Here is a 26487-nt window from a genome sequence, read left to right as displayed (position 1 = left end):
GGGACGATGCTTGGAATCCTGGGCTTGCGGAGCGAGGTCATAGCGGCTGCGTCAATTCCGGTAGGCGATGCGTGGAATTTTCTTCCGCACGGCAGGCATTGTGTCGATTCCACTCAGGAAGTCGGGCGTCGTCGTTCTGAGTCGGCTTGCTTCGATCCAATAGGGCTGTGCGATCAAGTTCCGGTTGTGTCGCTGGCGATGCATTGATCTTATGTCGCAAGTCGGCTGTGCCGTTCCGGACTCGGCGTGCGGTGACTTTTTCACCGCAAGCAGGCTGTGCGTCGTTCTTGGCAGGCGGTGCATCGAATTTTCGCCACACGGGGATTTCAGCTGCAGGAGGGAAGTCTTTTTGGTCCTGAGACTTCAGGGAACAGAAGGCAAGCTCTATCCAAGCCCTTGGAGAGCACTTCTGCAGCAAAGCAAGAGAACAGCAAGACAGCAGGGCAACAGCAAGGCAGCAGTCCTCTTCAGAAAGCAGTCAGGTGAGTTCTTTAGGCAGCCAGGCAGTTCTCCTTGTCAGGGTGCAGGTTCTGGTTAAGGCTTCTTCTCCAGGAGGTCTCTGAGGTGGTAGGGCAGAGGCCCTGTTTTTATACCCAAATGTGCCTTTGAAGTGGGGGAGACTTCAAAGAGTGGCTTGGAAGTGCACCAGGTCCCCTTTCAGTTCAATCCTGTCTGCCAGGGTCCCAGTAGGGGGTGTGGCAGTCCTTTGAGTGAGAGCAGGCCCTCCACCCTCCCAGCCCAGGAAGACCCATTCAAAATGCAGATGTATGCATGTGAGGCTGTGTATCCTGTGTTTGGGGTGTGTCTGAGTGAATGCACAAGGAGCTGTCAACTAACCCCAGCCAGACGTGGACTTTAAGGCACAAAACAATTTTGTGGGTGGCACAATCAGTGCTGCAGGCCCACTAGTAGCTTTTAATCTACAGGCCCTGGGCACATATAGTGCACTTACTAGGGACTTATAAGTAAATTAAAGAGCCCAATTGGGTGTGATCCAATGTTACCATGTTTAAAGGGAGAGAGCATATGCACTTTAGCACTGGTTAGCAGTGGTAAAATGTGCAGAGTCTAAAAACCAGCAAAAACAGTATCTCAAAAGTGGAGGGAGGCAGGCAAAATGTTAGGGGTGACCACCCTAAGGCTGTCAGGTCTAACACCACCCTACTAACTGTTAATGGATTCACAGTGAAGCAAGAGCTCAATTAAAGACTGCTTGTATCACTTATAAAGCCCTTCATGAGTCCTGTCCCTACGACATTACTGAAAAAAGTGAAAATCTCAGGCTCCTACCCAGAAGCAAGGAAAGGAAAATCCCACCTCCTGCATCCACCAACATTCAGACTTGAACGTTAGATGAACACACCTTCTCAAGAAGTGCAAGATTGATTTGAACAGATGTGAAGTGTTTACAAAGGTCTATTGTGTACCTTACAGCTTGGTGAATTTGTTCACTTCACATCCATGAAAAAATCACGGCTTTTGTGTCAATTCATGTTGTATACTTTCTATTCTAGCACTTACACAATGGTTCTATGTGAAGTATTTTGGGGAAATCGTATGTGTTCATCTCAATACCACTGTTTACGGAAAAGCCCTGTATAAGGTAAATTTGCTCAGAAAAAATCAGCATGTGTTATTCAGTATGCCTCAGATGGAAAATTCAGCGTACAATTTAGAGTTTGATAAACAGGATACTATGTCGCAAACACAGTGGGGTACCCTACCTCCCAAGCCCTCAGTCCACCGACCTCATTAAAAGACTGGTGGGCCTTACATATTCCATTGAAGGAGCCTCTGTTGGCTCCGTCGATAGAATACTTCCTCCAGTGTTGGCAGTAGTGCGATGCCTTCTGTTTGTCACTGTCAGGAAAAACCCAGGAATGAGGGACCTTATACACCTTGGAAAAAAAGAGTCTGGAGGGGTCATTAGTTTTTTTGTTTTTCATCTGTAAATTGGGAGGAAGGAATATCCTTGAGATGGTGATGGTAGCGTTCTCCATTTCAACCAACACTACTCCCTCCGCCAACCTTTATATCAGGCCCATTCCACTGATCTGTGGAAAAGATTTACACATTGTGCCAAAATGCAACGCCCTGGACAAAGGCAAAATTAAGCCAGGAAACTTTGCCAACTTCGAGAAGGGAAAAAAAAAGGGAAAAGTCATAAAACTTCATAATTGTTATGAAATATGCAGTATCTTTATTGCAACATTATGCAAGTCTTTAAGGGGCATATTCATACTCTGTTTGCGCCGGATGTGCACATTCGGCGCAAACCCTGCCCCATATTTGTACTTGGACGCCCGACGACGTCAAAATTCCACCATGTGCGTCACTTTTTGGAAGCGGGAAACTGCCTTGCGTTAATGATATGCAAGGTAGGCGTTCCCTTCCAAAAAATGACTTTTAAGGCCCGTGTGCCTTATTTCTACCCCAGCGTCATTTTGACGCACAGGAGGGGGTGGGCCTTAAAAAACGGCGCACAGAATGTTGTGCGCCGTTTTTTAACACCTGGGTCAGGGCAGGCGTTAAGGGATCTGTGGGCTCAGAAGGAGCCCAGAGGTGCCCTCCCCTGCCCCCAGGGCCACCCCCTGCCACCCTCGCCCACCCCTGGAGGACACCCATGGATGGGGGGACCCATCCCAGGGAAGTAAAGGTAAGTTCAGGTAAGTATTTTTAAACTTTTTTTTTAAGTGGCATAGGGGGGCCTATTTTGGGCCCCCCTACATGCCACTATGCCCAATGACCATGCCCAGGGGACAGAAGTCCCCTGGGCATGGCCATTGGGCAAGGGGGCATGATTCCTGTCTTTGCTAAGACAGGAGTCATGTCAATGGGGGTTGTGCGTTAAAAAAAATGGCGCAAGTCCGGTTTGAGGCCTGATTTTTGCCTCAGACCTGACTTGCACCATTTTTTGACGCACAACCCCCATTTTCCCATACGCTGGCGCTGCCTGGTGTGAGTCATTTTTTTTTACTCAGACCAGTCCGCAGCGCAGCGCCGTCATTCCATAAATAAGGCGCCCGCATGGCGCGTTGGAATGGCGTTAGCTGGCGGTAAACATTTTGACGCACAACTGCGTTGGCGCAAAAAGTATAAATATGGCCCTAAGTATCTTACGAAACACTTATTGCCTCAACTCATTTGACTATTCCAGCTAAGAAGCATCATTTGATCAGTGCAGAAAGAAAAGTCCAATTGATAAACATGAACTATTGTTCGAGAAGTTAAAATTCTTATATCGTTAAAAAAAAATCACAGCCTATTAGTTTATAATGTTTTCATAGATTCTACATCTGGGTTCTATTTGCTACTAGATCAACAAACATCACTGAAAATATTTTTCAAGTAATAGGGTGTCCGCTTGCCATATAAAACCAGCCCTTCTTTTGGAGGTGCAAAGCTGTACCACATCGCACTGAAATCACTTATTTAGATAAAGATTTAATATTGCCTCAGTTGAACTACTACTATCAACCATTTCAGATTCTTTGCGATGCAAATGTGTATTGTTTCCAGTAAGAAAATTTCCATTTTTATTAACTTTATCCTGCCTCTGAAAAATAACCACAGATTTTTGCAATGTCCTTGTCATTCTTCCTTAGCAGCAACCAGGCAGGTTTCTTTAAACAATACTCTGAAACTTTCACCCAAAGTTTTTTTGATCAAGATCCCCGCACATTATGCTGATCGACTTCCCTCAGCAGAGAGAGAAGCCTGGACATCATGCAAACCATATTCTACTCCCCAGTGCTCATCGAAACATCTCATTCACATGCCTCTATGGTGCCTTTCTCCTTTTCATCATTCACCGTTCCATAGTTCGACTGTGTCTGAAGCCTCCTGGCCCGCACAAGGTTTCACAGGATCAGCCCCATCTTTCAAGCAAACCGACGGAGGGGGTGCTTTTTCACAGACTATCCTGCTACAAAGAATAGCTTTCGCCCACCTGCTATATCCTGGCCCACGACGGGGTAAGTAAATAGATTAGACTTTTTCATCATCGTCTCCATCTCCCTCACAGGCCCGTCCTTCTCCATGGACTAGTCAATTCGCTTTACCCTCAAACACAACACAAAACCCTGTGGAGGCTGTGTCAAAGGCACCACACTCGCCTTTAAAGTTTCTTTTGAAAGAAGGCAAGCACTATCTCTCCTTACAACAAACCACCACATTACAACTTCTAAACTCATTCTTGCAGCCTCACCAAGACCTGCACCCAAGCCCATTGTCGATAATTCTATTAGAACAATAGTACACCCAGAGACTAAGCTTCAGTAAAAGGGAAATACACATATTAGAACATGTCAGGCTTCACTGCACTGAAAGCAAAGTGGAAGCCCACAAACTCCACCTCACAAAGCAAACATCAGACTCCTGTTATGAACCATCCACATAAGCCACCAATGACAGTACAGTTCTCTGCATAGCAGTGAATATCACCCTGCCACTTTGTCTGACATGTAGTTGGCATTATTCAGATCCTCAATGACAAACTCAGAAACATAGGACACAGCATTGTATTGGTCAACAACCTTGCTTAGCAATACCACCGCCCTACCTGCAGTATTCCTTTGTGGCGCACCTTAATGAAAGCTCTCGGTCCATGCCAGCACCAATATTTTCTTTTATGGTAAGGTAAACGTCCTTTGCCATCGAGGCACTTTTGCAATATCTTGGAAAGTGGTTAAATATAAATAACCCCTCACCTCGACACTGATGAACTTGCCAATCTCCATCCAAATGCTCAGTCACCTTTCAGTGGTACAAACTATGCAACACAACAACTTCAGTTCCGCGAGCCATAAAAAAGTCATACATTCCAACCAATCTAACTTCAACCACAGACACACCATGAAAGGTGGTATTTTTCCATGCAATCGATGGGACCCTTGCATCACCAACAGATATGACCCCTGACTGAGTCTTTCTCAGGCCCATCGGCTTATCGATTTGCTTTAGTGAAATTGCACACGTCTCATTCCTTTCTGGACATCAGTGCCTTGTTCAGGTGGAGACATCCTGATTCCCTTTTCTCAGTTTCACTCTGGGATTCAACAGGTTGTCTTTCTTGATTGCATACTACTCACACTTGAAATGAGACTCTCCATGTCACTAAGGGCCACATCTACGAACATTTGGAATTGTGATTTCCTAATTGCGATTCCATGCGAATCGCAATTAGGAAATCGTAATTCCAAACGTAAGAAACTCCACTGAGTTTCTGTTGCAATTCCCAGTGGGTCGCAAATAGACCTGCCTCATTAATATTAATGAGGTAGGTCGCAATTTGCGACCCACTGGGAATCGCAAAAGTTAGAGGGATGGTGGCCTGCTGGTGCTTAAATAAAGCAATCTTTTTTTAAACAAAACAGGAAGGAAAACAGGCTGTGTTTAAAAAGAGAAGAAATGAAACGTTTCAGTTTCATTTTTTAAGAGTCGGCAGTGTTCGTGGGACCACTGCCTGCTCCTAGAAAACGTTTTTGCAAGCATTCACAAAGGGGAAAGGATCCCTTGGGAACCTCTTCCCCTTTACGAATGGGTTAGCACAATTTGAAATTGGTGCTAACTGCGATTGTTTTGTGAGCGCATTCACGGTCACAAAACAACCATTCATACCATTTAGATTCGGTATTAGGAAGGGATGCCCTAGACACTCCCCTTCCTAATACCAAATTTCAAAACCCAAATTGCAATTCGATAACAAGTTACTGAATCGCACTTTGGGCTTTGTACATCCCAAAAAGCATTTTCCTAGTCGCAAACGGGCAGATCGACTGGAAAAATGCTTTGTACATGTGGCCCTAAGCTCCAAGTAGGATATTACAATCCATGAATCCACAGACAATGGCCAATATTGAAGGCACATAATATTTGTGGTCTGAATCCACATCCACTTCTGGATGTCTGCGATCCACCTTAGGTTAAACTCATGCAAGATGCAATTTGTTTTTATACATGGACGAACTTAATACAAGGATATACATTGCACGAGCATCTATGGCTTGACTCCCTTGCCCAAGTCTTTTAGCTTACATTAACACTAATCTCTTGTTGAACAAGCGTTTAACAGGGAAAGAGCGAACAGCAATTTACTACTCAAGTTGTCCCTATAATGTGACACTCTTTCTTCCTCCCAGCAACATTCGATCCCGAGTAAGAAGTGTTTGCTATCCGTCATTTGCACACAGAAAGGAAGGCTGAGTGGTCTTACAGATTACATTCTGGCCCCAATGAATGCTGTTTCCAACACATCTTCCTAACTGAGGCCCATATTTACAATCGGCCTGCGCCGCTGGTGCATCACTTTTTGTGACCCACCAGTGCTGCAGGCTGCACACCCATATCACCATGCTGCAAGAGTGCCTGCATTGGTGCATGGCAGCAATTTGTGTGCCAGTGCAGGGGTGGAGGACAGAAATGCGCTGTATCTTGTAGATTTGGTGCATGTCTGCCCTTTCCCAGTGAGGCAGGGCAGTGCAGCAATGTACTTATCACGCCGCCCTGCACCATGGGCCTTGTAAATATGGCCGTAAGTACTGATCCTAGGACGTTTGACTACATTGCCCACCCAGATGAATGTTTGATAGGCCCCCCTCTTGCCCTGCACCAAGCACAAAACTGCATATTACAAAACCTTATATAGTAGCAAACCATACTGCCTAGGGTAATAGCCTCTGGTGATCAGAGAGCAACCTGCAACCTTGTGTTTGTCCAGCTGAAAATCTAGAGAGAAATGAAATACAAAATCTGTGTGAGCTGCCATTGTACCTAGGAATACACCTACCCCACGTCCAGCCCATAAAAGAACATAAAAAACACACCTGAGGATGCAATCTGTGCCCTACCCCTGGTCCACACATCTTCCTGCTCCTTCACTAGAACACCATCAATGCATTTTAAATACTTTCACATGCACTCTGCCTGTCCTAATATTTCTGCACCCCCACTGCGCTAGGTACAGCTTTCAAGCAAAATTGATAACCTAAATACATTATTTTCTTGGGTTTCTTTTATATGAAGAAGGTGACAATGACATTGACTAACGTGACCCTTTTGCAATTTGTTTTTTTCCCAAAAACACTCTCAGTCTGTTGCCCATCCTGTTCCTCCCCATATGACCTAAATAACTATTTGCCTAATACCTTTGTCCTAGACTTAATATAGGTGGATTTGACTACGTTTAAGACTGTTTTGAATAGCACTATGTGCAAATCCCAATACTATACAGAATCGTTCATCTGTTGATGACACTTAATAATACATTTGTAAACTACTAATGTACTATGGAGCTTCTTTTTTATTTTGGAGTATGTACAGTTTCCTAATTCGTTATAGTGTGCATACTACATTTACAAAATACATGACTGATATTAGCAGACTATTGTGTAGACAGCAGATGTGATTGATAACATTTCTGCCTGGCATGATGAATGCATACATTTCACCACGGTGATTTAATGTGCCTTACATTTCATCAACATAACAATAATATTGTAATGCGATAACAGTTGGTGGACAGACAAGTTGGCAAATTCTTGCAAGAGGCCGGATGAATAGTGATTGATCGAAGTAAACGAGGGAGCTTGTTCCAGTAGGGTGTGGTAAGCACGGAGAAATGGACCTGCACCAGACCTAAGCTCGAATCTAGGCTTCAGGAGCACGGAAAGAATCGCAGAGTTCAAGAATGTAAAAGTCTGTGGAATTGAAAGTGAGACCGAAGTTACCTCTGATCACCTTTGTGGCAGCCTTCTTACACCAAACAGGGTACCTTAAAGACAATGAGCCACATCGATCGAAAGATATTGCATTCACAAACATTGCAAATCGGTAAATTTCAGTTTGCAAATGCAAAATAGCCTTTCCAGATATTTGAAAGGCATTGCAGTCCCATTTTAGGGAATCACCATTTTTTACGATTGCCTAAAATTGCGACTCGAAATAGGGAATCACAATTTGTGATTCCCTAAGTAGAAAATCACAAATAGGGAATTCCTATTTGCGACTCCTTAAGAACACGTAACAAGCATTTCCTAAATGCGAACTGAGCATTTAGGAAATGCTATTACCATCAACTCCAAGTATGATACCCATTCATTTTTTAAAGTGCCATGTAGTACACAAATGTGCGCTTTACATGTGCCCATTTTTTTTTGGGGGGGGGGGTGCATCAAAGGGGGCCTTAGGCTCTCAGCACCCTTGTTTTTGGATTTCCTAATTTGCAAATTCCTAATAGGAAACTGCAAAATAGGAAATGCAAAAACATTCGCATCTATAGGCCTTCAGTCCTGTAGGAACGAACGGAGTCGCAATCCCTAATAGCGATTCCCTAATAGTGATTGCAATTCTGTAGGAGTCGCTACTAGGGAATCGCTTATTTGTTACATAGCATTTTGCATTCCCTAAATAGGGATTTTGTAAAATTCGCTATTCAGGGAATGCAAAAGGTGATTTTGATACATGTGGCCCCATATGCTTCTTAAGTGGAAGCCAACAGAGACTTAAGAAATACATCCTTACTGAAATACGATGAAAATCACTAGGAAGCTGGGACTCAGCAGTTTGAAGGGACTGGAGTGTATTGAGCAAATATTCCTGCAGGGCAACAAAAATGCCATTGATATAGTCCAGGCATGAAGATGCGTCGCATGTACAACCATTCTTTTGCCCTCCTGTGGCAGCAAGTGATGTATTAAGTAGATCAAGACAATTGGATGTCATTTTGATAATGTCTGGCACACAGTTCAGCAATGACTTGCACATTCTTATCCTTACCACTGGAGTCGAAGTGGGGATATATGGCGGCCACAATGCAGAGGACCAGGTGGAAGGCTGCTTGATAGTAAGATACCCTAGATTTAATCCAAGTTCAGTTTTAAAACTGAAACTAATTTTATTTTTTTTAAATTACAGATAATTTGGAAGTACTTATTTTTAGTCTGTTAAGAGGTATGTGTCATCTGTGTAGGTAGGGTATACTATGTAAACGATCTGATCAGAGCTGCAATAGTAGCAGTATGTATGTGGAATAATTTAGGGTTCTAAGATGAGTCTTTAGGGACCCCACCTCTAAGTGCACGGAGAGCTGATATTCACACGGAAAGAGAAACTGCCTGGTGACTATTTGCAAGAAGGGAATTAAACCAATCAAAGGCTAAATATCTGAAGACTTTACGGTGATGTCGTTCGAATGTTACCCTAGCGGCAGCAAGTGTCACAAGATGTAAAGAGATCTAGGATGATTAAAGCAAAAGTACTCCCTTGGTTCCAGCTTGTTTGAATGTAATCCAACACTCCCATTGATGTAGTTTTCATACAGAAAACCAGATGAAATCTGAATTGACAAAGGTAAAGACAGGTGGAAGATTACACACGTTTCGAAAATTCTGTCATAAAGGCTTTTCAAGCTCGAGATAGGTCTGTAGCAACAAATAATCAGGGGCTGTGTTTGCCTCTACAAGCAGGATGATGACAATTGCCTACCTTTTTTTTGGCGGTTTTTTGGCGGTTCGCACTTAGGCCCCCATAACTCTTTTGTCCACATAATCTATCCACGCCAAATTGTTGTCTCTTTTTCTAAAATTCTGTTGATACTAAAGGTACCCAGGGTTTGTGGATTCTGTCTGGACAGGACTGAGAAATTAGCCAAAATACAGCTGAATTTGTTTTTTGTTTTGTTTGGGGAAAAATGGTCACAAAGTGCTGCAGAAGAAAGCATCTGTTTTTAACCCTGCAGATAGCATCAATAAAGGGTTTCCAGCGCTAAAATCACCACCTTCCCAGCTTTCAGGAACAGGAAGACTAGAATAAGAAAAACACATAACCCATTTTTGCTTTTCTTTTTTGTTTCTCAACCTCCTTCCAGTTAGTGAGAGAAGTGGGTGTGAAACCAATGGTGGATCCTGGAAAGCTATACATTTCTGAAAAGTAGACACAATTCTAAATTCAGCAAGTGGTCAGTTGTATACATCATTTAAATTAACAGTTAAAATAAAAAATATGGAAATTGAGTTAAGATGAACAGCCATTTTTATATACGTTTTCATCTGTAACTTTTTCCAACTATTGCAGATTTTCTGGTTGTAGGGATATATTAAGGCTTGTAGGTTCACCAAGAACCCAAGGTACTCAGAGCCAATAAATGAGCTGCACCTTGCAATGGGTTTTCATTGTGTCCCTGGTATACAGCAATTAATTTGGTAAAATATAAAGAGTGAAAAACAGGTACAAAGGAAGCCTATGTATTTCCAAAATGGACACAAGACATGAAGCTTAGAAGCAGAAGTTATTTGCGTATCTGTGAATATGTGGGTACCCATACGTGAATTAGAGGACATTTCTCAAAATGATTTCTCTCACACATACTATTTTACATTTGGAAGGCTCCCCAAGCTCCCAAGTCTCTCGATAAAAAGTGTACCTCACTTGTGTGTGTAGGCCTAGTGCCTGTAACAAGAAGTGGCCCAAAAATGCATATGGACACATCATATTTTTCCACTGAAAACTGACCTTTTTTTTGCAATGTGCCTAGGTGTGGATTTTGGGAGCTATCTCAGCCGGCACCAAGGTAAACCTATTGAACCTGTACATTTTTGAAAACTAGACACTTAGAGAAATCCACGATGGGGTCACTTGTGTGATTCTCACCGTTTTTTTCCACTCAGAATCCCTTGCAACCCCCAAAATGTGTCTAAAAACACATTTCCCTCACATTTCTGTGATGGAAAGTTCTGTAATTTGCGGAAAGCCACAAGCTTCCTTCCACCCTGCATTTTTCCAAGTCTTTTGATAAAAATGGTATCTCACTTGTGTTGGTAGGCCTAGTGCCCCTGACAAGAAACGGCCCAAAACACAACCTTCACACATGACATTTTTGCACTGAAAACTGATCTGATAAGATGCAACTCTATTTCCGGTTGCGCTAGTTAATGCAACACTTATTCATTGCAACCATCCCCAGGTCACTGTTTATCCTGATGAGACCCTAATATCCCTTACAAGGCTCGAAAACATAATTTGCAACCAACAAGATAGATCATGTGTTTTCGTTTTCACATAGATGACCTGCTCTATGGATATATTTGGTTGTAAAAATTATATCCAGGCTGTCTTGATGTTTTAAGTATTCACCCACCAATGATTGTTCAAATAATAGTAAAGTGCTTCTATTTTTGTTTTTTGTGGTGTCTTTTCTTCACTTGGGGAGCATGTTCTGTACTAATTGTCAGTGATTTTAATCTGTAATTTGTGTGATTCACATGGTAATTTGCTATAAGTGTCTTTTACTGTATTCAGTACTGGTGGCATAATATATCATTATTATAATCTTGACAGAATCACTACTGTCCAGGTGAAAAAATTGATTGGCTGATTAACTCAGCCGCAGGAATGCCTGCCTCATTGTAAAAAATGTTCTTGAATGAGTTTTATGTGAATGTGTGAATGTGTGCTCCTTCAGTGTTTAACCCAAAATCACATGAATATTTGCGGTTGCTCTTGTAGCCATTTAATCTTTCAGTCTAGCCACATCCTCCACCACTCCAACTCTAGAAACACTTGCCTGTTCCACGACAACAAGGCTGCCTATCACTGACTCCTGAAACTAAACAAATGTCATCTTTAACTCTGGAAAACGATCCTTAAATAGAAAAAATGCACTAGAGGTTGCTATGTGGAAAAGATGGATAGCCAACTTCTTTCACCAGATGTAAACCTTACAAAAAGCAGTGTGAGGTTCCAACCTCTGATCTTCTCTATCAGCATCATCTATGCTCCTATTGCAGTCTAAAATGCACACATGTTTGCACACTTAAGCAACCTGACCCAAACAGTCACAGTTGAAGTACTTTCATAATGGAATGTAGTCAGTATGTAGACATCTCTCCTGTCTACATATTTCACAGCTAGAAGTTCATCACATTCATCACTATGCAAAGCACTGCACTGCCACCTCTAAAGTTTCTTTACAAACAAGTTATTTCGGGTAACCTTTACGGTTAGAGCAGATTGTGCCACAGGCAATATTGGCTACTTTGACCAACTCCCTGAACAATTGTATACCTGTTTAGAAGTTATCTACATGAAAATTGTGACCATTGTTAAAAAGTCCTTTACCAAGTGCCCTTTCAGTTTTCTCACTAACTCCAAAACTGGACAGACAACCGGAATCCCTACCAGTGTACACCCTGAAATTATAGACATATCCAGTCCTACTCTCAGGCCGCATCTTAATTCCATAATGTGCCCTCTTGCTAGGAATGTACTGCCTAAAAACCAAACGGCCCTTGAACAGGGCCAAAGACTCATCCACAACTGTTTCTTTCCCTGGAACCTAGATCTCTGAAAACCGATCTACAAAGTGATCAAGGATAGGCCATCTTGAAAAGATGATCACAATCAGGGTGATCTTGTGGCAATGCTAAAGCATTCTAAACTAAATGCAGCATCCGAAGCAGAAGCAAATACCGTTCTCGACTCATGGTTGCAGGAACCATAGCCATTGCCATTAAGTGACTAGTAGACCAATATGAAGACAGCTGTGGCTTCCTTTTTAAGCCCATCAAAAACATTAAACCCAAGAGCTTCTTCAACCCATCCAGATTTGTGGGAGTCCACTGTGTAGCTCTAGAATGGGTCTTAAGTCTGGCACTGCTGTCACTCAAATAATGTTCAGTATACAAATTAGTCTGCTCAACAATCTCATCCAAAAATACATCATCCATATACAACTGAGAGAAATAGGCAAAAAGCACTCTACACCCTGCTACAGCAGTAAAGGCAGGCAACGCCTGCTGCACCATGTTTGGGGCAGCCCAGAGTTCAGCTGTTCCAATAGGAAGCCTTGCAGTCCCGGGCTGCAATCCAGATGCCTCTTGCTGCACTATCGGTACATCAGTGTCCTCTGAAAAAGAGGCACTTCCTCCACACTGAAAGTGGTTTCATCATTGGATGATTACTCTAAGACAGAAAATACACTGCTGAAATCTTGCACTTCCTCCTCTGCATCAGATGCAGAGTCAGTCTCATAATCATGGTCAGAGGAAGATTTGAAAAGCATAGCAGTAAACCTGTGGCTAGCCGTTATACTTACTAATAAAAGCAACTTGAGAAATAAGTCAACAATAACCATCACAATGTGAAATAAATAAATGGCTTTATCACAAAGACATATATACTCAAAAACAATTCCAGTCACTTGTTGGAGACAGCTAGACTCATCAGCACCTACTCTGCACAGACACAGCAAAGACCAACAATATCCCATTAAAAAGGAAAAACAATGGAAAATTACACAAAGGACAACACAATACATATTGTGCACAAATCCAACGATAATTTCAAACACAATCAAATGAAAGCTAAATATGCTGCTGTTATTAGAACATTTACAAAAAACGTAGTTATACCGGGTAATGATACTCATTTGGAGTAAACAGTAAAAAAATGTTTTTCTTACCAAACACATGCAACTGCAGATGACCCAGTGACAAAACCACAAGCAGGAGTCACAGCAAAGGAAAAGAAAAGCTCTGCACTAGAAAAAAATTAGAAATAAAATATTACGATCACAAATGATGACAAGAAATAAAACCATTAACAACATAAAACACTATGAAGTCTGCCCGTAAACATTCAAATGCCAATCACACATTTGGTCAGCCACACATCAGTCCACACTCAGCACCAGGTAAGCACCTGTCCATGCACACCGTCAGCCAAGCACCAGTCCATGCACACCACCAGCCAAACGCTAGCCCACACACACAGACCAGAAACAGTCAAAATACATGCCCTAAACAAGGGGAGCAACCTTTGCCAAAGAGGGCACTCCCAGACATATAAATAAATACAATCCTTGGTGCCTATTGGCTAAAAATATGGCCAATTTGCCCCCTGGGGGCAGAAAACAGCTAAAACATTTCCTCAGTAAAGTTGAGCAACCCTTGTCCAAGGGGCCACTACCAACATATAAAAATAAAATCCCTGGTGTCTAGTGGCCTTCCACCCCCACCACCCAATGGCAGATCAGCCTAAAAATAGCGATCTGCCCTCTGGGGGACAGAATACATAAACAAAATTCCCCCCAAGGGGAGCAACCCTTGCCCATGGGGTTGCTCCCTGCAATCCTCACAAATTAAAATTGGCTTCTAGTGGATTTCAACCCCCCAGGGAGGCTGACCGGCCTACAAAACAGCAGAATCAGCCCCCAGGGGGGCCAAAACATGGATACATTAGGCACCCGGGGAGCGACCCTTGCCTAAGGGTTCACTACCCCAACACTCACCTGCAAAATCCCTGGGGGCCTAGTGGCATGGATTCCTGCTCCACAATAGCAGCTCCACCCGCCATTGTGACGCAAGAACCCACAGAGGGAAAGTCCTTCCCCTGCGCCTATAAAGACTCACCCTGGATGCAGCCTCTCCCTGGACATGCTGGAAGCAAATCACTTCCAGCACGTCCCTAGCTGCATGTGATGACTGTGCGCTGCAACCACGCCAATGTCATCAGTTCATCATCAGAGTGTTGGGGGTGGTAGCAGAAACAATTTCGCTGCCCTCCTGAGGGGAGATGAAAATGGGCCTCCCTCGGGGGAAGTGCCAGCACTTCCCCCATGGGCAGGTTCAAGGACAGAATGGTTCAGTCTTCAGCACATGCCCACCTGTGCTCATGGTGAAACTGTTCCATCATGAGCACCCAAGAGGTTAAGGACTGTGAGTATAATGAGGGAAAAATTACAGATGCCAGGGAAGAGTCCATATATTCTGAATGGCAGGAACAATCACGTCTGCTACTTTGTAAAGTGTGTCAAGGTGATGAGTTGTGAAAATGATTTATTTAACAGTCTTACATGACCTCACCCTTGATGTGACAAATGAATGCACAAATGGTATATACTATTATTATAGATAGGATTACTTTGCACATTAGAATTAACATTATTATGTTGTATTGTATTCTGATATTTATATAGCGCTCACTACACCTACTTGCCCCTCCCCATGCAATGCTTATGACCTCATATATTACATCCCTCATGATATTTTCAATGACACCATTAATGACATCACTATTGGCATCTCAAATGAAATCATTGATGACATCACTGATTACCTCATCCACTAATCTTCTGTTCAATTTACTCTACAAACCAGTACAGCCTTTGAAACATTTAAAAAATAGCAAACGGTGCAGAATCTTGTAAAGCATAAATTACATACACATATGTGCTTATATAAAATATTTACACTGTATCCCACTCCCTCTGGACACACAAGCCCTATTAGGTGGCTAAGCCCCTATTATCCACATCCTTCGCCTTGTACACAAGTTTTCAAGCAGATTCACCTTCCTCCAAAAATTCTAGCCCTATTAGCTCCTACACACACATCCTTCACCCGGTGCAGTGCTTTCAATGGAGAGCCCACTCGCTCCAGACACCGAAGGCCCATTAGGTAACTAAGGGCCAGATGTATCAAGCAATTTTTCATTTGCAAATGGTACAAATCGCAAAATTTGTCCATTTGCGAATGCAAAAATGCCTTTCAAGATGTATGAAAGGCATTCGCTATGCAATTTTAAGGGATCGCAAAAATAGCGATTCTCTAAATAGGAAATGGCAAATAGGGAATTCCTATTAGCAATTTCCAAAGCACATGTATCAAGCATTTCCTAACTGCGAATTGGGCATTTATTAAATGCAATTACCACCAAATCCAATGTGGTTGTGGCATGTGCAATTTTTAAAAATGCATTATAAATGCATTTTTAATAATGGCATGTAGCGCACACATGCCCCCAGGGCATATGTGTTCTTCACATGTCCGCAAATATTTTTTTGGGGTGCATCAGAGGGGGCCATAGGCCCCCAGCACTCTGGGGTTTGCATTACATAATTTGCGAATCCCTAACTGGAATTTGCAAATTGGGAAATGCAAAACCATTCACACCTATGGGCCTATAGGCCCACAGGGATCAATGGAGTCCCATTCCCTAATTGCGATTAGGTAATTACGATTGCAAATTTTAAGAAATCGCTATTACTGGCTCGCAAATTTCATACATCCCATTTTGCATTTGTTAAATAGCGATTTCCTAAAATTCGTTATTTAAGAAATGCAAACCGGGAGCTTGATACATCTGGCCCCAACCCCTACTATGCACGACCTTCACCCTACGAACAGATCTTTAGGGAGAGGCCACTCCCTCTAGACACGCAAGCCATATAAGTTGGCAAGCCACTACCCCACAAACATGCTACCTTGTGAACAACTTTTATGGAGAGCTCACTATTTACACTCTCAGACTCTGTTATTTAGCGATGCTCCTGCTACTCACAGCCTTTTTCGTGTGGACAACTCTTCACACAGAATCCAAACACTCCCCACACGCAAGCCCCATTAGGAGTAGGCCTGGACAAAATTCTAACCAAGCAAATCAAATCATTTCATGTTGCTATTTTGACACAGAATCACAAAAAGTTACACAATTACACCAGTTAATGTAATTATGAGTAATTTGGCATAAAATACTACTGCAGGACCCCAGGACAATAAACATAATGAACATGAGTACCTGCTGATGTTCGTGATCTTTTGCATTTAGTGTTCTTTTTTTTTATTGCAGCAAAATGCATCTAAGGGTCCATTCTGCAAGCTAGGGTTAATTTTACACTAAGAAAATAGCACTAAGGCCCTGATTTGGAGTTTGATGGGGTTACTCCCTCACAACAGTGACGGATATCCCATAGGACAAAATGTGATTCGGACTGTGGCGAATGGGATATGCGCCACTGATATGACAGAGTATCTCCTCTGCCAAACTCTAAATCAGGCCCTAAACCCTTTGTCACACTCCTCAAATAATCCTGTGTAATTGTCATGTATTACACATAATTATGTTACAGCAAATTACATAAGTTACACCCACTCCTGTCAGGAGGCAAGCATGTTAAAAATTCGTTCACTCATTAAGAGTACAGGAGTTATAGCAAAGTTGCTGTAGATATAGCTCAATAAATGCATTCAGTGCCAGAAGCATATACGAATGAGGTCATTGAACATTCATGAGAGATATCATATGTAGGGGCATAAGTGGTGCATGGCAAGTGCACAAGGTATAGTTAGCTCAGTAAACTATAATTGGCAATTTTTTTGTTTTTGTTTATAAAGGTATTTGTAACTGTCATTATCACCTAACTATAACGTCACTTTAACCTTTTGTTTTTTAGTGAATATATATGTGTGTGTGTTTGTGTGGGGGATGTTTGCCCATGCTGTGAGGACTCGTTCGGTCAGTACGTGACAAACACTATCCTTCTGAGGATCGTTGCGTTTCGAGCAAGTGCATCAAAAAATTTAAAGTGCAGTTATATTTGCCCCGATCTGTTTTATAACCTTCCCTACTATCAAAGCATGAGTGGAGTAGAATAGTAAATACACACTTCATTACGGTCAATGGCCAGTCCTTATTATTATAGGTATGTCATGTTGTGTGTGTGTGTGTGTGTGTGTGTAGGTGTGTATGTGGGTGTGTGTATACATTGGAAAGATCTTAAAAAAAAAAACAATCTTAGACACTTACTAAAAAAAATATTAAAGTAACTTTATGGTTAGGTGAATATGCCAAACGTTTTGAACTGAAAAAAACTCAACAATTATAGTTTGCAGAGCTAACTATAGCTTGCACCCCCGCCATGCACTGCCTATGACCTCACATATTACATCACTCATTACATGTTCTATGACATCACTTATGACATCACTGATGACATTTCAGATTACATTATTGATGGCATTTAGTATCTATTACAATACTTTAACTTTACTTTTTTCGAGTGAATTTCTAGGTTTTTTTTTAACGTGAAGTAATATTGTATTACAATACATAAAGCTAGCCCCCTACTGTGTGTGGCCTTCACCTTGAGGCTTCAGGGTGTTGGCTGTAGGTGGCAAACTCCACAAAGGCAGCGTTACCATACTGTGACGGCCTTTGACCATGCACAGCAGGAAAATACCAAAACGGCTTGGCCTGCGGCCAGACCCTGTGGCCAACCCATCCAGAGGCAGCAGACCCCCCCTTCAGGCAGCCAGCCTAATACTGTGCACAGTCTATCATTGCATGCAGCATGGGGGTTGGCCACAGAGCCTGGCTTGCAGCCAGGATCTGCATCCTACTCCCTGCATGCAGCCACACAGAAGCATCCAACCCCATGCAGCGCATGTCCTTTGCTTGTGCATGGCATGGGGTTAACCACATGGGCTGTGTTGCAGCTAGGCCTTGCATCCACCTCCCACAGGCAGACAATCCCACACTGATCACAGGGTTTGGCCTGCCACCAAACCCTGTGGTCAAAACCTCTAGCAGGCTGCCAACGCCATACTGCACGCAGACTTTGGTGTGTGCTTCATGAAATTGGCCTTTGGGCTTCAGGGACCCTGTCTGGGCCAAATATAATGAAAAAGAGAGGGGGGTTGCACGGCACTCCCCCGAGCCTTATTAGGCCCCGGGAATCCCATCCCCAGAGGTCATACCAATAGAAAAGGGGAGTCTATCCCTCATGGCCATATTTTTTTTTTAAAGGGGGTGGGGCTGTATTAGGCCCTGACATTGTCATCAACCAGGGCTTTAAGTATTTTTAAGGAGAAGGAGGCCAAATGACCAACCTCTCCAAGCCTTATTAGGCCATGGGGACCCCATGAACCAGGGCCTTATGTTTTTAATGGGGACGTAGGCCACATAGCCCTGCTCGCTGAGTCTTATTAGGCCCTGGGGTCCCAACTCCCAGTACCTGTTTATAAGGCAGAGGGGCACCATGTGGACCTCCTCCCAAGCCTCATTAGGCCCTAAGGACTGAATACAGGGGTATTTCCTTATAATAGGTCGACACCCTGGTGTTCTCCTAGGGCACATACGATTCACATGTTGGGGGCTGCAGGGAAGTCCTTGGGTCCATGCGTCCCCAGAGGACCCACCATCTCCTGTGGGAGCCGGCATTGCTCCCGCACATAGGGTGCACCTAATTATGCTGCTCCCTTTAGGTAGGAGCAATATCTTGATCTGTTTCCTAGCCCGCATTAGTGCATGCAGAGAAACAGCCTCCCAGCTGTAAGCTTCTACCCGCTGGGAGTAGACTTTGTGTTTGCTAACCCTTTAGGGGGAGTTTTGAAAATACTCTCCCCTGATGGGAGAAAACACAAATTTGCCCTGCTTGCATTGGTGCAGGCAGGGAAACTGCTGTGTCCTAAGGGGGAGCTCCCTGGGACACATCAAATAAGCCAGCCCTGGAGGATGGGGTCAGAGGGCCATTAATGGCTCAGGGAGAGAGGGTGCACAGTCTAGCTCCAATTTATTAAAAGTAGCGGCCCTGGGGGATGGGGTGCCCAGGGCCTTTTAAAGGCTTTAGGAGGAGAACCGCGTGTCCCCTATACTTTTATGTAAACTTCAGCTCCAAGGCCTATAGTGGCTCAAGGAGGGAGGCCCTGTAGCCCCTCCCCTTTAATTAAATACATTGGCCCTAGGTGATGGGGTCACTGGGGCCTTAGAAGGGTTGGGGGAGGACCCCACAGCCTTCCTTTATGGACATTTCGGCCTCGGGGATGGGCTCCCCAGGGCCAATAATAGTCTGCCTCCCACTGGAGCATATTGGCCCAAGGGAAATAAAGCTACCTGTGCCAGCCTGAACTCTCTGTTTTTGAACTGGTGCTCCTGCAAAAGTCTCTAGAGCCTCTCACGGACCTAAGCATCTAGATATACAAATATATTTGAATCCTAATTTCTCAAAAAACTACTGATCACCAAAACTGAAAAAAAACGCAGTCTGCAGACCAAGATTTAGCTTCCTGACAAATTTGGTGTATTTCTGTTCAGCAAGTTTTGCTGTAGCCCTGCCTAAAGAAGTGTAGGGAAAATGCATGGAGAGTTGGCATTTTGGGACCCCCTTTTTTCTTGGCCCCAACTTGACGGATCGCACCAAAACTTTAAATGTACCAACTGGGTAAATAAGCAGCACCATTTTAGAAAGTTCAGATGAGATTCATCAACGATGCATAAAAAAATGCTTTTCTTAGAAAATACCTAACTAAACTAACTATAGCTACCCAGTGGAGATCGCTACTTATACATGCATATATAAATATAAGAACAGCTGACCTAACTAAACTAACTATAGCTACCCAGTGGAGATCGCTACTTATACATGCATATATAAATATAAGAACAGCTGACCTAACTAAACTAACTATAGCTATCCAGTGGTGAATGCCATTTATACATGCATATCTATACATTTTATATCTATATGTGTGTGTGTGCATATATATATATATATATATATATGTATATGTATATATATATATATATATATATATATATATATATACAGGGAGTGCAGAATTATTAGGCAAATGAGTATTTTGACCACATCATCCTCTTTATGCATGTTGTCTTACTCCAAGCTGTAAAGGCTCGAAAGCCTACTACCAATTAAGCATATTAGGTGATGTGCATCTCTGTAATGAGAAGGGGTGTGGTCTAATGACATCAACACCCTATATCAGGTGTGCATAATTATTAGGCAACTTCCTTTCCTTTGGCAAAATGGGTCAAAAGAAGGACTTGACAGGCTCAGAAAAGTCAAAAATAGTGAGATATCTTGCAGAGGGATGCAGCACTCTTAAAATTGCAAAGCTTCTGAAGCGTGATCATCGAACAATCAAGCGTTTCATTCAAAATAGTCAACAGGGTCGCAAGAAGCGTGTGGAAAAACCAAGGCGCAAAATAACTGCCCATGAACTGAGAAAAGTCAAGCGTGTAGCTGCCACGATGCCACTTGCCACCAGTTTGGCCATATTTCAGAGCTGCAACATCACTGGAGTGCCCAAAAGCACAAGGTGTGCAATACTCAGAGACATGGCCAAGGTAAGAAAGGCTGAAAGATGACCACCACTGAACAAGACACACAAGCTGAAACGTCAAGACTGGGCCAAGAAATATCTCAAGACTGATTTTTCTAAGGTTTTATGGACTGATGAAATGAGAGTGAGTCTTGATGGGCCAGATGGATGGGCCCGTGGCTGGATTGGTAAAGGGCAGAGAGCTCCAGTCCGACTCAGACGCCAGCAAGGTGGAGGTGGAGTACTGGTTTGGGCTGGTATCATCAAAGATGAGCTTGTGGGGCCTTTTCGGGTTGAGGATGGAGTCAAGCTCAACTCCCAGTCCTACTGCCAGTTCCTGGAAGACACCTTCTTCAAGCAGTGGTACAGGAAGAAGTCTGCATCCTTCAAGAAAAACATGATTTTCATGCAGGACAATGCTCCATCACACGCGTCCAAGTACTCCACAGCGTGGCTGGCAAGAAAGGGTATAAAAGAAGGAAATCTAATGACATGGCCTCACCTGATCTGAACCCCATTGAGAACCTGTGGTCCATCATCAAATGTGAGATTTACAAGGAGGGAAAACAGTACACCTCTCTGAACAGTGTCTGGGAGGCTGTGGTTGCTGCTGCACGCAATGTTGATGGTGAACAGATCAAAACACTGACAGAATCCATGGATGGCAGGCTTTTGAGTGTCCTTGCAAAGAAAGGTGGCTATATTGGTCACTGATTTGTTTTTGTTTTGTTTTTGAATGTCAGAAATGTATATTTGTGAATGTTGAGATGTTATATTGGTTTCACTGGTAATTATAAATAATTGAAATGGGTATATATTTTTTTTTGTTAAGTTGCCTAATAATTATGCACAGTAATAGTCACCTGCACACACAGATATCCCCCTAACATAGCTAAAACTAAAAACAAACTAAAAACTACTTCCAAAAATATTCAGCTTTGATATTAATGAGTTTTTTGGGTTCATTGAGAACATGGTTGTTGTTCAATAATAAAATGAATCCTCAAAAATACAACTTGCCTAATAATTCTGCACTCCCTGTATATATATATGATCTAGTGGTGGTTGCAACTAGGTAGTTATAGTTAGGACCTAGTTTCTATAGAAAAAGTGTTTTTGTTGTTGTTTTTTCAGTTGCCTATATCTTTGGCTCCAGTTAATGAATCTTCACGAAATTTTACAAAAAAAAGTTTATGCTCACGTCAGCTGCTGTCAGGAAAGCTTTTCGGTGATCCGTTAAGCGGGGGGATGAGAAAAAGCATTCATTCATTTTATCATAGGGATTTTGAACAGGAATAGCTGCCGAACCACCAGACACAATTAGTTATAGTTACTTGAAATAACTATAACTATAACAGCTGAATTTCTTTGGTTTTGTGCGTGTAAAATCTGAGCCTAACTATAACGTAACCTTTGTTTTGTTAATGAATTTCTAAGTTTTTTTTAATCCTATTTCCTAACTATAACATCCCTGTAACCTTTGTTTTTTCGGTGAATATATATCTGTGCCTAATCTGTGGTTATCATTTTATAGTTAGGATTACCAGACACAGGAATCCCTCAAACGTTTGCTTGCTAATACCTTTGCCACCACTTAATGAATCTCTGCAAAACGTTGCAGACTGATTATTTTTTATTTATTGGCCGATGATGGAAAGTTTTGTAGTGATTAGTTAAGACGGTGCAAAAAAAAACGGGGGGGCCTCAAAACACGTTTTCCACCATTGCATTTTCCATGGACTTTCTACTCAGCTGTAGTGCTAAAATGGATTTTACTGAAATTTGGCAGGAATATTGATTATACTGGGTAAATGATCTTTTTTGGTGTTTGAAGAAAATTGATTCAGTAACTAAGAAGTTATAAGGCACTAAAATGTAGTGATGCATTTGTGCATGGCATACTGTGGTATATGGTATGTGTGGTTTACATGGGGTACATGCTAATGACAAAGCAGGATATGATTGGATAATCAAAGACTTTACAAAATTTTAAGTCAGCCATGGTGTTTAAACCACAATTAGTCTTCACCGTGGAAACATAGCCTACTCATGTGTATAGGAAAGATTGAGGCACTTTAGATAGGTATGTAAATGTAGGGAACAGTTGCTTTATTACTTTTATATATTTTGAGAAAATGTACGTGGTACTACGTAGAAAGTAAAACACAATTTGTTTTGTAAATTAACTATGTAAAAATTTTTAAAAACATTGTACTACTCCATATTCCTCTTAAAAGCCGTAATGTAGACTAAGGGCCTCATTACAAGTGGGGCTGTCTGAGGACTGCCACACTCACGTTGACGGTGAGACTACTGCACTCCAAGTGTTCCAAACGCCCAATTACAACTTTAACGGGTGGACCCACTGAAAGTTCGAGGTCCCAGCCAAGGTCATAGATCCTCACAGGGTGATTGCGGTCGGGCCTGAACTCAGCACCAAATGGCCGATTACAACCCAACTTTCCGTCAAACGTTTCATGGCAGGGACCCCGCCATGAAAAGGCTGGTGTCCATGCCACAGGGCCGCCCCGCCCATCACTGTTGGAATGCACATTGCCTGCTTTTCAGACAGTGCCCATTCCAAGGGTGCTTGTCAGTCCCCTCTGTGCTACAGTATAGGACTCGGCTCTCGTAAGGGAGCCAAGTCCTATACCGTAGCACTGTTCCCCCCGGACAGACCAGTGGGAATGCTCTATAACAATGTTTGTGCTGATCAGCCTGGTGGGAAGATTGTAATAAGCTGGGGGGATGTCACCAAAATGACGTTGGCATCTTCCTCGCGGCATTGGCGTCTGGCTCGGCCAACCGCCAATGTCATAATCAGGCCCTAAGTTGATTCTAAAAATATTTCGCACTTACAAAATAAAAGGCAACCATATTGTTTAGACCGCAATCAGGGTCTGATTTAGATCTTGGCAGAACTGGTCCTGTTGTTGATTTTTAGTTGGTTTCTCCATCTGCCTACTACGAGGTCCAACCACTTTATTTAGATGCTGGTGGGTCGATGAACAAAGGTCCGTCTGAGTACCACCATCTCTGTCAGAACTTTCCTCCCACGTTGACAGCACCATAGACAAAAGCGTCTGTGGGACAGACTGCAGACAGTTTTTCCACCGCGCCAATCATGGTGCGCCTTCCTGCCGATGTAACTGTGACAGGTAAACTTCCACATCTGAGTTGACGGATTGGAAGGGATATAAGCTTGAAACTTACCTTTTCCTCTTTCTTTCACATCCCTTTACTTCATGAACCGGACTGTCAAAGCTCTTCCTTTGCTGCTGCAGCTTGACCATGAAGCACATCAACCCCGTTGTCACTGGAATCCAAGGTAAGTGTCTTTTTCATCTGTTGCCTTTTGAATTGTCTGTTTGCATTAACTCTCGACTCATGCATTATCTTTGTGATTTATTGTCAAGGAGTTAAACATTATTGACTTGTTATCTCATGATGCATTTACAATATTTGTGATGGTAGTGTTTCATAATGTATGTTGAAAAAAGAACAAATGAAATGACGTAACACAACACCAGTCTTTGAATGCGTATTTATTTTGATTGAAAACAAACAATAGGTAATAATGAAGACAATGGGACAAAGAAACAAAGAAATCATAACATCAACTCTGGTGGATGAGATAATTATTGTAGAGCCTGAAATGCTTGAAGTCCAATGTCCAAAATATAACTTGCATCAAAAAGGCAAATGTGTCCATAAAATAGTCCACAGTGTGAATGGTAGTCCCACATTGGAAGAAATTAGGTCATGCATCTTTTGCTGGTGGTGGTGGAGGTCTTGCCTACTTCTCCTGCTGGTCCAGATGAACAACCCTTGCTGAGAGTAACTGGTGGATCCTCAGTTGCATGGACTGCAGTGGTCAAGGTGTTTGCTCTTGTGGCAGGGTCTCGCTGTCTGTGATTGAGGCAGATGTAGTTTGGCCAGATGTTAAAGAACCCCAGTTGGGAAGATGGTACTGGAAAACCCCCTGCACATATTGTTATAACAATCCTGCAGCACCCCAGTCAGGGACCTAAATTAGAGTTCAGATTTTCCATATCATAATTCTGGTCCCTCTGCAATGCTTCATCTCCCAGGGCTCAGTGAGGATCAGGCCCATTATGCCCTTGAACTGATTGATAGCTTCCAAGACTTGGTTGATGGTGGCTTGGGTGACAGTGAAGCCAGTGGCTTCACGTTGCTGGTCCACAGATTCTTTCCCTCAAACCCTACCCCCACTATCCTGTGCCCTTGATCCAGTGTGCCCCATCCCCATGTGTCCCAACTGAACTTGTGGTGGTAGTAGTGGTGTTGTCTCAAGAGCAGTCAAGACTGTGGGGCACAAGATTGTGTTGTGGTAATTCGACACAGAAAGTAGAGTTATCTAAAATTGTGATGGAACAGCTGGGAGGAGGTGTAGGTGTGGGCTGTGTGAAACTCAATGGAGCTGATGGCTTGCTTCTGTCCTGGAGTGGAGGTATCCTCTGCTATTGGCACAGATGGTGATTCACATACTCTTGGTGTTGGAGCTATTATTAATTGAACATGAGAAATATTTTAGGAGTCTGGATTGTACATCAAATGTTTTTGAATATAAGAATGAAGCACCCTACAAGGTAGGAGACAATTGATATCATTATTGCACCTTTCAGTTGTTTGATAATAAGTTGCCTAACAGTTTAACATACACACATAACCTCTTAAAAATAGCAAGTAAAATATTGTTCTGAAATATTGAAAAGCAACAATGAAATGGACATGAAATTTACCAACATTTTGCACAACACAAAGGAATGGAGAATGAGCTGAGATTTGAACATGTTTGTCTTAATAATGGCATTAGTCATCATAAAAACATTGGAAGCCTCATTTTTTTACTTTTACTTTTACTAAAGATCGTCTATTAATCCTGTTTATTGAAATACATTAAAAATTTGTAGATTACAAAATGTGGTTAGTGAGACAGAAACCATCAAATCAATTGAATATCCTGTAATTGTGAGCCTAGCAACTTGAACCACATCACATTTCACAAAATAGCTGTGAGAAAGTCACCCTTTTAGCATGTTCAGCCCAATGTTTCTGATTAATGATAAATGACTCTGTCTCTATCTCGGGCTCGGTTAAACAGGCCCAGGGCCCATGCTCTAGATAATATGTATATGGTCCAATTGGCATGACAGACCTATGTAAGTCCCTAGGAGATAATAGGGCAAAGAGGATTCAAACTACCTATAAATCCCTAGTAGATAATAGGGCAGGGAAGTTGTGAGGCCCAGTAGATTGCCTGCACTGGAGTGTGCACTGCTCTGTGGCTTGCTGTCATTTTTAAAGGCAGCCATGCTGTGCAGACTGTCTTTAAAAAGCAAAATGTATGCAAATTCGACTTTGGAATATAAGGTGCCTCCAAAGTGATAATCTACCATATTTTTATATATAAGTCTCCCCCAAGATCTCCCCTAGATGCCCCAGGGGTGCGGTGCCATGTAACTATAAGCAGAGACGTTATAAAAGATGTTTTATATGCCCTGGTGAAGGAAAACTGTGCCTTTCATTTCCCCCCATTGTAGAAAGTTAGCTCAATAGGCTAAAATGGAAATAT

This window comes from Pleurodeles waltl, chromosome 2_2 (assembly GCF_031143425.1).
Source record: "Pleurodeles waltl isolate 20211129_DDA chromosome 2_2, aPleWal1.hap1.20221129, whole genome shotgun sequence".
Classification (NCBI taxonomy): domain Eukaryota; kingdom Metazoa; phylum Chordata; class Amphibia; order Caudata; family Salamandridae; genus Pleurodeles; species Pleurodeles waltl.
This window is presented reverse-complemented; position numbering follows the sequence as displayed.